A 10,182-nucleotide genomic window follows, 5' to 3' on the forward strand; every position below is an offset into this window, starting at 1 on the left:
AAGTACTTAGGAATATATCTACCTAAAGAAACAAAAGACCTACGTATAGAAAACTATTTGGAAAAGACTCTGATTCTGGGAGGGATTGGGGGCAGGAGGAGAAGGGGACGACAGAGGATGAGATGGCTGGATGGCATCACTGACTCGATGGACGTGAGTCTGAGTGAACTCTGGGAGTTGGTGACGGACAGGGAGGCCTGGCGTGCTGCAATTCATGGGGTCGCAAAGAGTCAGACACGACTGAGTGACTGAACTGAACTGATAAAACGCTGGTGAAAGAAATCAAAGAGGACACTAATGGATGGAGAAATATACTGTTTTCGTGGGTCAGAAGAATCAATATAGTGAAAATGAGTATACTACCCAAAGCAATCTATAGATTCAATGCAATCCCTATCAAGCTACCAATTTTTTACGGAGCTAAAACAAATAATTTCACAATTTGTATTGAAATACAAAAAACCTCGAATAGCCAAAGCAATCTTGAGAAAGAAGAATGGAACTGGAGGAATCAACCTGCCTGACTTCAGGCTCTACTACAAAGCCACAGTCATCAAGACAGTATGGTACTGGCACAAAGACAGAAATATAGATCAATGGAACAAAATAGAAAGCCCAGAGATAAATCCACGCACCTATGGACACCTTATCTTTGACAAAGGAGGCAAGAATATACAATGGAGAAAAGACAATCTCTTTAACTGGTCAACCACTTGTAAAAGAATGAAACTAGAACACTTTGTAACACCATACACAAAAATAAACTCAAAATGGATTAAAGATCTAAACGTAAGACCAGAAACTATAAAACTCCTAGAGGAGAACATAGGCAAAACACTCTCCAACATACATCACAGCAGGATCCTCTATGACCCACCTTCCAGAATATTGGAAATAAAAGCAAAAATAAACAAATGGGACCTAATTAAAAGCAAAAGCTTCTACACAACAAAGGAAACAATAAGCAAGGTGAAAAGACGGCCTTCAGAATGGGAGAAAATAATACCAAATGAAGCAACGGACAAAGAATTAATATCAAAAATATACAAGCAACTCCTGCAGCTCAATTCCAGAAAAATAAATGACCCAGTCAAAAAATGGGCCAAAGGCTCTTGGCTTCTTTGGAACACGCTGTGCCATGGCGCCTCCAGGCCCTTTCTGCACGCTGTTCCCTCAGCCTGCAATAAGACTGTTCAACCATCTCTTCTTTTCAGATCCTTCCAAACATGATCTCCTCCCAGTCCTCCCTGACCCTTTCCTTTCCTGCTTTTGCCCTTCCTCCACATCCTCTCACACAGAACTATTTCCTTCTGTAGCATAAAATGCACATGATGTGTGCCGCTCATGCCTGCTTGGAGAATTTAGGATGTGAGCGTCCTAAGAACAGACATGGTTTCTTATCTCTCTATGACCCACTGGTGCCGCTGTGGAGCAGCACTAAATACTTAATAAACACTTGTGGAGAGAAAGCAGGAAAGCGAAGAGGGAGGGTGTGTGTGTTCAGTTGCTCAGTCTGAACCCATGGACTGTAGCCCGTCAGCCTCCTCTGTCCATGGGATTTCCCAGGCAAGAAGAATACTGGAGTGGATTGCCATTTCCTTCTCCAGGGGATCTTACCAACCCAGGGGTCAAACCCGCATCTCCTGTGTCTCCTGCTTGGGCAGGCAGATTCTTTACAACTGTTCTGCCTGGGAAACAAAGAGGGACGGAGGAAGAAAGAAAAGACAAAGAGAAAGGAGGAAAGAGAGATGAAAGGCAAACTAGAGATGAAGCCAAGAGAGACTAGAAGAGAAACCAGCTCCATTCACCTTCCAACAACTTCAGGGAAAAATAAGAATGCCGGGACTGCAGACTTTTGGGTCGTTTGCAACACTTACTTGGCTTTCCTTTTCATCCCTTGAGCCATATCATTGGAACAGATTTTGAAAACCTCACAGTGGCTTTGGACCTGCTCTTTAGCCCCTCGGAAGCTCAATGTCTTCATTTGTAATAGAGATAATAATGGTACTTATCTAATTGGGTTGTTATGAGACTCAAATGAGAAAACAACTGGAAAATCTCTGGCACCTGGCCCACAGTAAGCACTCAAAAATTGCTGTGTATTATGATGGTGATGGTTCAGTGATTCCAAGAATCCCAGACCTGTTGGAAGCCAGGGCCGAGCCCTGCTGGTGAGGAGATGGGCTCCCTAATCTCGGAGAGTTGCCTATTGTCCTAGAGCTGGGCCCAGTGGTCACATAGAGGTCACACTATATTTTCTTCCAGGCCTTCGCACCCACCCCTGCCCCCACCAAGAAACACAATAAAGACTCCTGATTGCTTGATTAAAGGAAGCGGATACACAATTCATTTCAATTTTAGACCTAACCACCCCACAACCTTTCAAAAAGAATTGCACACCCTACTCCAATTTACACACTGAAACAACATGGAATTTTCCAGCGGGTCCTGAAGCCTTTGAAGTGACCAGACCAGACTATTGATTTATTTCCAACTAACCTCTCTCTTTGAACCCAGAAGGGTCAAGGTTAATTATATAATAAAACACACTGTGCCCAGCTGCCCCCTCTGAGGGTGCAGGGAGCCCCCAGACCTTTCTGAGCCAGCGAGAGGTGGATCGTATTTCTGATCCCTTCCCCCGCATTCATTTCCTTCATCAGGGACCATTAAGGAGGAAGAAAAAAAAATCCAACCCCCTCATTTCCTCCCTGAGAGATAAATTTTAATTTGCTGGGAAACAACAAAGGGGATCTAAGCTACATTTCCAGGCTGCACCCTGTGGTTGATACATCTTGTCGGGAGCACATTTTCTGGGATCCGCTCGGAAAAGGGGTGGGGCGGGTAGAGGGGAAGCAAAGGGGTGCAGGCCCTCTCCCACACAGAGGGAAGGGCGCCCCATAGAGCCTGATTCAGCAGAAGCCTCCTTTCCATTAAGCTTTCTTTGCTGGTTGAAGTGAGTTCCCCACCGGCCCCAGCTTGTGTGTGTGTTCCGTCAGCCCTCACCAGCCACCCGTGGTGAGCACTGCGGTAACCCCGCTTTCCTAGATGATGGAATAGGGTCCAAGTGGTGGCAAAACAGGTCCCACTTATCACAGGTAGGAAGTGGCAAGGCCAGTACTGGAATCTAAGCTTTTGTTCTCCTTGTAAAATAATGGATTCTTCCCACCTACCCCCATTTTCCTAACCCAGGGGAATATTATAAATGTTCTTTTCATTTCCATCATTTAAAGAAAAAAGATACAGCACTGTTATCTAATATATAAAATCATAAAGTGTTGGTCTCTCAGTCATGTCCGACTCCTCGCGACCCCATGGATTGTAGCCGGTCAGGCTCCTCTGTCCATGGACTTCTCCAGGCAAGAATACTGGAGTGGGTTGCCATTTCCTTCTCCAGGGTATTGTCCTGACCCAGGGATTGAACCCTGGTCTCCTGCATTGCAGGCAGATTCTTTACCTTCTGAGCCATCTAATATATAGTCCATTATAAAATGTCCCCAATTGTACCAACAATGTTCCCGCCTTACCCGTGTTTCCCCATCCAGGATCCAGCCAAGATTCACCCACTCCCTTGGTTACCCTGTCTCTTTCCTCTCTCCTCTTCTAGAACAGTACCAGCCTTTTGGTTTTTCCTGACACTGCCATTTCTTTTTTAAATATTAATTTGGTTGAGTCAGGTCTTAGCTGTGGCATGCAAACTCTCAGTTGCGGCATATAGGATCTAGTTCCCTGACCAGGGATTGAACTTGGGCGCCCTGCATTTGGAGCATGGAGTCTTAGCCACTGGACCACCAGGGAAGCCCCTCCTGACACTGACATTTCCGAAGGAGCAAGGTCAGTTGTCTCTCAGATTAACCCCCATGTGGATTTTTGTTTCCTCCTGACTATTTAGAGCGTTCTCTTGTTCTTGAACTCAGGTTCAGCCACTCGTTGCTCAAGAATCCAATACTGAGAGATACATGTCAGACAAAAAGGAAAGACGGCTATTGAGTAAACTGGCAACCCTGGGGAGAAGGTGGACTCTTGTCCCAGAGCACCGACTCCTAGGGTTTGCTCGGAAATTACCCAGGGAGAAGAAGAAGGGGCTATGTGCTGAGGAGAGGGTTGTGGGGCGTATGGTCAGCTCATGGACGTCCTTCTGATTGCTTGGTGGTGAGGTCACCTGGAATGAACATCAGCAGCCCTCAGGTTTCAATCAGTCTGGGGTCTACATGCTTGTGGGCAGCAGAGAGTTACCTTCTTCCACCTGGTGGGGCTTTCAGTCTGTGCAAAACAGCGCAAAGGACATTGCTCAGAGGATGACCTCTAGCCCTTGAAGAGGAACTAAAAAGGCCCTCGACTTTGTTCAAGGGCTAAACTATTACTGTTTTGTCTTGACTGTTTTTCTTTGCTTCCACATTTCCCTCACTTCTTAATTAAATATATTCTTTGAAACTGGGGGAAGGCCTGGAGGCGAAAGTCTTTCCACAGACAACGGGCAGGCAGAGGTCGGGGTGGCCCCGTAGTGTCCAGCTGGGTTACAGTTAAGTAGGGCCTCACATCTGGAGGCCCGCGATGCCAGCTGTTCTTGTCAAGGGATGCAGGATTTCCAGCTCCAAGGCCAAAGCTTTGTTCTCAGCCTCTTGGGGAGTTCCTAGCGTGGAGAGAATGCCGAGTAAATGATTCCACCAGGGGGCGCTGTCGGCACTGGCCACTGGAGAAGCTCGCTCTCTGGGACTCTTCCAGGCCCACGGACCGCAGCCTTGAACTTTGGGAAGAAGCCCACCCATCACAACCATCACAACCTGAGATGCACTTCTCTAATTCGTCTCTCTGGAATGTTCCTACATTTGTGTCGAGGCTTCATCCCTCCATGAGGCTGTCAGGAGCAGAACCAATGTTCCCTACTTTCTGCCCCTGCAGCCTCATGTTTCTGCCTCATTGCATGACTTGTCTCCACATAGTAGAGGTCACTGTGGAGCTCTTCCTAACGCCCCTTTGTCTAGGGCCCAGCCCACTGTCCACCAGCGAAGATTCCCATAAATATTTGCCAAGTAAATTGTAACCCAAATGAAATCAGTCTGTCTTGTGGTCAATCTCAGTTTCACCTTTCAGAGAAAGACCCAACATCCAAAAACAAATTGAAAATCTGTTTAAGTCTTTGCTGAACAGCCTGGAAGAGGTGTCAGAGGATCAATTATACTACATGCCACACACTAAGGAGTCCAGAGTATTCTCTTTGCCCACCTTTCTCCCTATCATCTCATGGCTCCACTTTCACTGCCAAACCTCTCTTCTTTTCTCTCCAACTCCAGTCTGTACTGGATTTTTTCTTATTCTTGTCCAAATCCCTCCTCCCTCTGATCAATTTACTCTATGTGTTTTAATTTTTTAAGTTAGTTTAAGTCAAATAAGCAATACACAAAAAAGTCCTCACTGTAAAAAAAAAAATATGTAAGGAGATTCCCTGGCAGTCCACTGGTTAGTACCTGGCACTCATGGCTGAGGGTCCTGATTCCATCCTTGGTTGGGGAGCTGAGATCCCACAAGTCTCAAAAAGGAAAATAAAATATTACAGAGATCCCATTTCAATCACCCCAAAACCAGTCCCCCTCCCAGGGGTAATTATTCTTGTCAGTGTGATATAAGGTCCTTCCAGGCCTTTCTCCATGTAATTATAGATTTCAATAAGTACCCAAGTCAAATATCTGTGTGTGTGCATGCTCAGTCACTTCAAAGAGTCGTGTCTGACTCTCTCCAAACCTACAGACTGTAGCCCACCAGGCTCCTCTGCCCATGGGATTCTCCGGACAAGAATACTGCAGTCGGTTGCCATGCCTTCCTCCAGGGGATCTTCCCAACCCAGGGATTGAGCCTGAGTCTCCTGCATTGCAGGCGGATTCTTTATTGCTGGGCCCCAGGGAAGACTTAAGTCAAATATATGGTATACACAATAATGACATGTATATTTTCTGTTTCCAATATTCAGTGCTACATTTGATACCCTTGGCCATCTCCCTGTAGTCATCAGTGTGTGTTTCTCTACAGCAGGAATGAGAGGATTTGCTGGGTCCTGGGCCACAGGCCCATGGGATGACCGTCTTTAGTGACTGTGTGAGCTTACTGGCCACCAGCAGACTGTGAGAGGACCCAGCCTGCTTCTGTCTTGCACAGGCAACTTCCTTCCCCTCCCAAGGTTGCTCTAGGATCAGAGAGCATCCTGGGAACTTTGCCCATCAGTAAGTGCCCAGTTCAATCCCGACAAGCCTCATCCATTCACCTTAGCTGATTTAGAAGGGATTAACTCTCTAAATCGGAGAAGGCGATGGCACCCTATTCCAGTACTCTTGCCTGGAAAACCCCATGGACAGAGGAGCCTGGTGTGCTGCAGTCCATGGGGTCGCTAGGAGTCGGACAGAACTGAGCGACTTCACTTTCACTTTTCACTTTCACGCATTGGAGAAGGAAATGGCAACCCACTCCAGTGTTCTTGCCTGGAGTGTCCCAGGGACAGAGGAACCTGGTGGGCTGCCGTCTATGGGGTCGCACAGAGTCGGACACGACTGAAGCGACTTAGCAGCAGCAGCAGCAGCTCTCTAAATACTGTGGTTGTGTTCAGGTTGGCATGATCTTACCTGGCCTCCTTCTCCAGTTTCTTGGTGCCCTGTCTTCTCTCTGTACCCTGGCCCCTCTCCATCTCCTTGACCCCCCACCCACCCACTTGCCTCTCTGACCCTCCAGTCCTCCTGGAACCAGTGCTAGGAATGAACCTGCAGCCCCTGGGCCAAGTCCCCACTCGAACCCTCTGCCCACTTTGGCTCCTGCCCGAAGTGGATGCAGCATGCCAGCCCCCCGAGGACTCCCGCCTGCCTCAGCCATCATGTGTCACAGCAACCCTGCAAATGTTGTGGACTGAGCATTTTTTCAAGGACATTAAATGTTTTAAAACTCTAAATTACAAAGCAACAAGTAATGGCACCATAATCAAATGGTCATGTAATGCAAATAAAACATGCATAGGGACTTCCCTGGCAGTCCAGTGAGTGGTTAAGACTCCTAGCTTCCATTGCAGGGGGGCCAGGTTCAATCCCTCGTCAGGGAACTGAGATCCCACATGCTGTGTGGTACAGCCAAAAAACAACATTCCCAAAACAAAGCACATATGGGCTAAAATACTTAGCGTGGTAAAATCTTAATTAAAAATAAAACACGTCGTTTTTTTACATTCTTACTGTTCTCTCTTGGAGAAGGCAATGGCAACCCACTCCAGTACTCTTGCCTGGAAAAATCCCATGGATGGAAGAGCCTGGAAGGCTGCAGTCCATGGGATCACTGAGGGTCGGACACGACTGAGCGACTTCCCTTTCACTTTTCACTTTCATGCATTGGAGAAGGAAATGGCGACCCACTCCAGTGTTCTTGCCTGGAGAGTCCCAGGGACAGGGGAGCCTGGTGGGCTGCCATCTATGGGGTCGCACAGAGTTGGGCACGACTGAAGTGACTTAGCATACTGTTCTCTTAACTGAGATCCTCTCTTTTTTCTGTTTTAAAATTTTAAAAAAATTATTTATGAAAAAAGGCTATCATCTGTGTTTAAAAAATATAACATTTATTTATTTATTTGGCTGCACCCAGATTTAGTTGTGGCATGAGGGATCTTTGATCTTTGTTGTGACTTGCAGCATCTTTAGTTGTGGTGTGCAGACTCTTAGTTTCAGCATGTGGGATCTAGTTTCCTGACCAGGGATCAAACCTGCACCCCCTGCACTGAGAGCCTGGAGTCTTAGCCACTGGACCACCAAGAAAGTCCCTTTTCGTTTTGTTTTGATTCAGATCAACAGAGAGGGTCAGTGCCTAATTTTAGTAATGGATGATGGACTCCCTTATAGAGCACAGACTAGAGGTCATGCACCCACGTTGACACACTTTAAACTTATGAGGTAGATACTACCATCATCATGCCTGCTCATGGACGAAGTATCTCAGGCATGGAGACGTTAAATGACTTGCTTGAGGTCACACAGCTAGGAAGTTAGAAAAGCTGGGATCACAACCTAGGCAGGTGACTCCAGCGCTTGGGTGGTAACCACTGTACCACACTGCCTCTCAGCCTTAATATGGGCAACCCTCAGCCTGAAGTTAGGCACATATGTTTGTTTTCCAAAGCTCTATTGGAAAACAATATTTGGAAAACTTATTCTGATATTTCACTTGAATCTCTCAATGACACTAGGGTGGAAGGGAAGACCCAGCTTAAGGGCCAGCATGACGCCCAGTACCCAGCCTGAAGCGGGTACCTTCCCCGACTTGGAGGCGCTATGTAGCATGCAGCACTGGGCAGTGTGTGTGCGCACGAGGGTGCGCATGCATGCATGGATGCGAGCATGGGCACATGCATGGTGTGCGTGTGTGGGCGTGGCCATCTTGGCGTGACCATGCAGCCCTGCGCTGGCCGAGAGGCGTCTTTCATCCCCGCAGGGAGCAGGCATGGGCAGATCACCTGCGTCACTGCAGGCAGAGGGAGGCTGCTCAGATCAAGGGCAGTGGTGTCTGTTTCTGTCACACTCTTATCTCCACTTCCCTGAGCCCAGACCTTAGCATCATAAAATGCCAGGGCTGGGATGAAAACGTGGAGATTATCTAACTCAGGCCCTCCCTTGAGAAGTGGAGATACCAAGCCCCAGAGAGGATACTGTTAAAGTTAAATATAAAATGGAGACTGGACTTGAGAATTCTCTGAGCAGATAAAACCATATTGGCTCTGAAAGCAAAACAAAAATCCAGCTTATTTCATGAAGGTAAGTAAAATGCAGTTTTAGGTTATTTCTTGTTAATGCCTCTGACAATCATAAAAGAAAACTTCAGTCATTTTCCTAAAAATAGTATGATCACTTTAAACCAGTCCCCTGCCATCTGAAAACCAATGTAATCACCATAAGCCATCTTGTAACTTCATGCCCCTGCATTTCACATCAGTCTTTGAATTTCGAAGCTTCCGGTTCGTGAACTGCTTTTATAGGCATAATAAACTCTTACTAAATACTGTTTAGTAACAGTATTTAAGCTGAAACTCCAATACTTTGGCCACCTGATTTGAAGAACTGACTCATTGGAAAAGACCCTGATGCTGGGAAAGATTGAAAGCAGGAGGAGAAGGGGACCACAGAGGATGAAATGGTTGGATGGTATCACTGACTCGATGGATGTTTGAGCAAGCTCCGGGAGATGGTAAAGGACAAAGAAGCCTGGCGTGCTGCAGTCCATGGGGTTGCAAGGAGTCAGACATGACTGAGTGACTGAACTGAACTGAACTGAACTACTGTTTACTGATTTGGTGTTTTTAGTTCAGCTAGTTCTGGATTTTTGAAAGTACTCAGCTTCTTAGGGGCAGAATTGGGATGAGAGCCCACATCTCCCCGTCCAGTTGCATGCTTTTGCCACAACCCCACTGCCCAGACTTCTGTCTGACCTACAGTAGTCATATAAGGATGTGAGAGCTGGACAATTAAGAAGGCTGAGCACTCAGCTGTGGGGCTGGAGAAGACTCTTGAGCATCCACTGGACAGCAAGGAGATCAAACCAGTCAATCCTAAAGGAAAGTAACCCTGATTATTCACTGGACTGATGCTGAAGCTGAAGCTCCAATATTTTGGCCACCTAATTTGAAGAGCTGACTCTTGGAAAAGACCCTGATGCAGTGGGCAAATTCTTTCACTATGTGGGGTTTCAAGAGAAGAAACAGGAAATTGTGTCTTGGAGGAAGGTCCTGGGAATGTTTGTGGAATGAATGAATGGGGCATGACAGGGTAACAGGAACCCAGGGAGAGGCTGGACAGGAGAGCGTGTTGGTCTCTTCATCAAAAGAAAGGGTCAGAAAGTCCCCTGTGTCACCTTGGGAGGTAAATTACCTTTGAGGAAATAAAGAGGCTTCTCTGTGGTGGGGAAAGGGTTCCCCTAGACAACAACCCAATTGTCCTGGAAAGGGGGCGACATTGGAATTTCTGTGTGTTCCAGACCATCCCTGGGCTGCCATTAGAAAGGCAGGATGGGAAGTGGATGTGGGGGTGGGCTTTGAAAGGAAGGGCGGCTAGCACTTGGGATTTGGGCCCTGAGGATATAGATGTGTGTCTGGGGCTGCCCTCTCAGCAATATGAGAGACTGAAAACAAGGAAGCAATCTTTTCACGCCCTGAAGACACCCAAATCA

The sequence above is a fragment of the Capricornis sumatraensis genome, chromosome 2, assembly GCF_032405125.1.
Source record: "Capricornis sumatraensis isolate serow.1 chromosome 2, serow.2, whole genome shotgun sequence".
NCBI classification, from domain to species: Eukaryota; Metazoa; Chordata; class Mammalia; order Artiodactyla; family Bovidae; genus Capricornis; species Capricornis sumatraensis.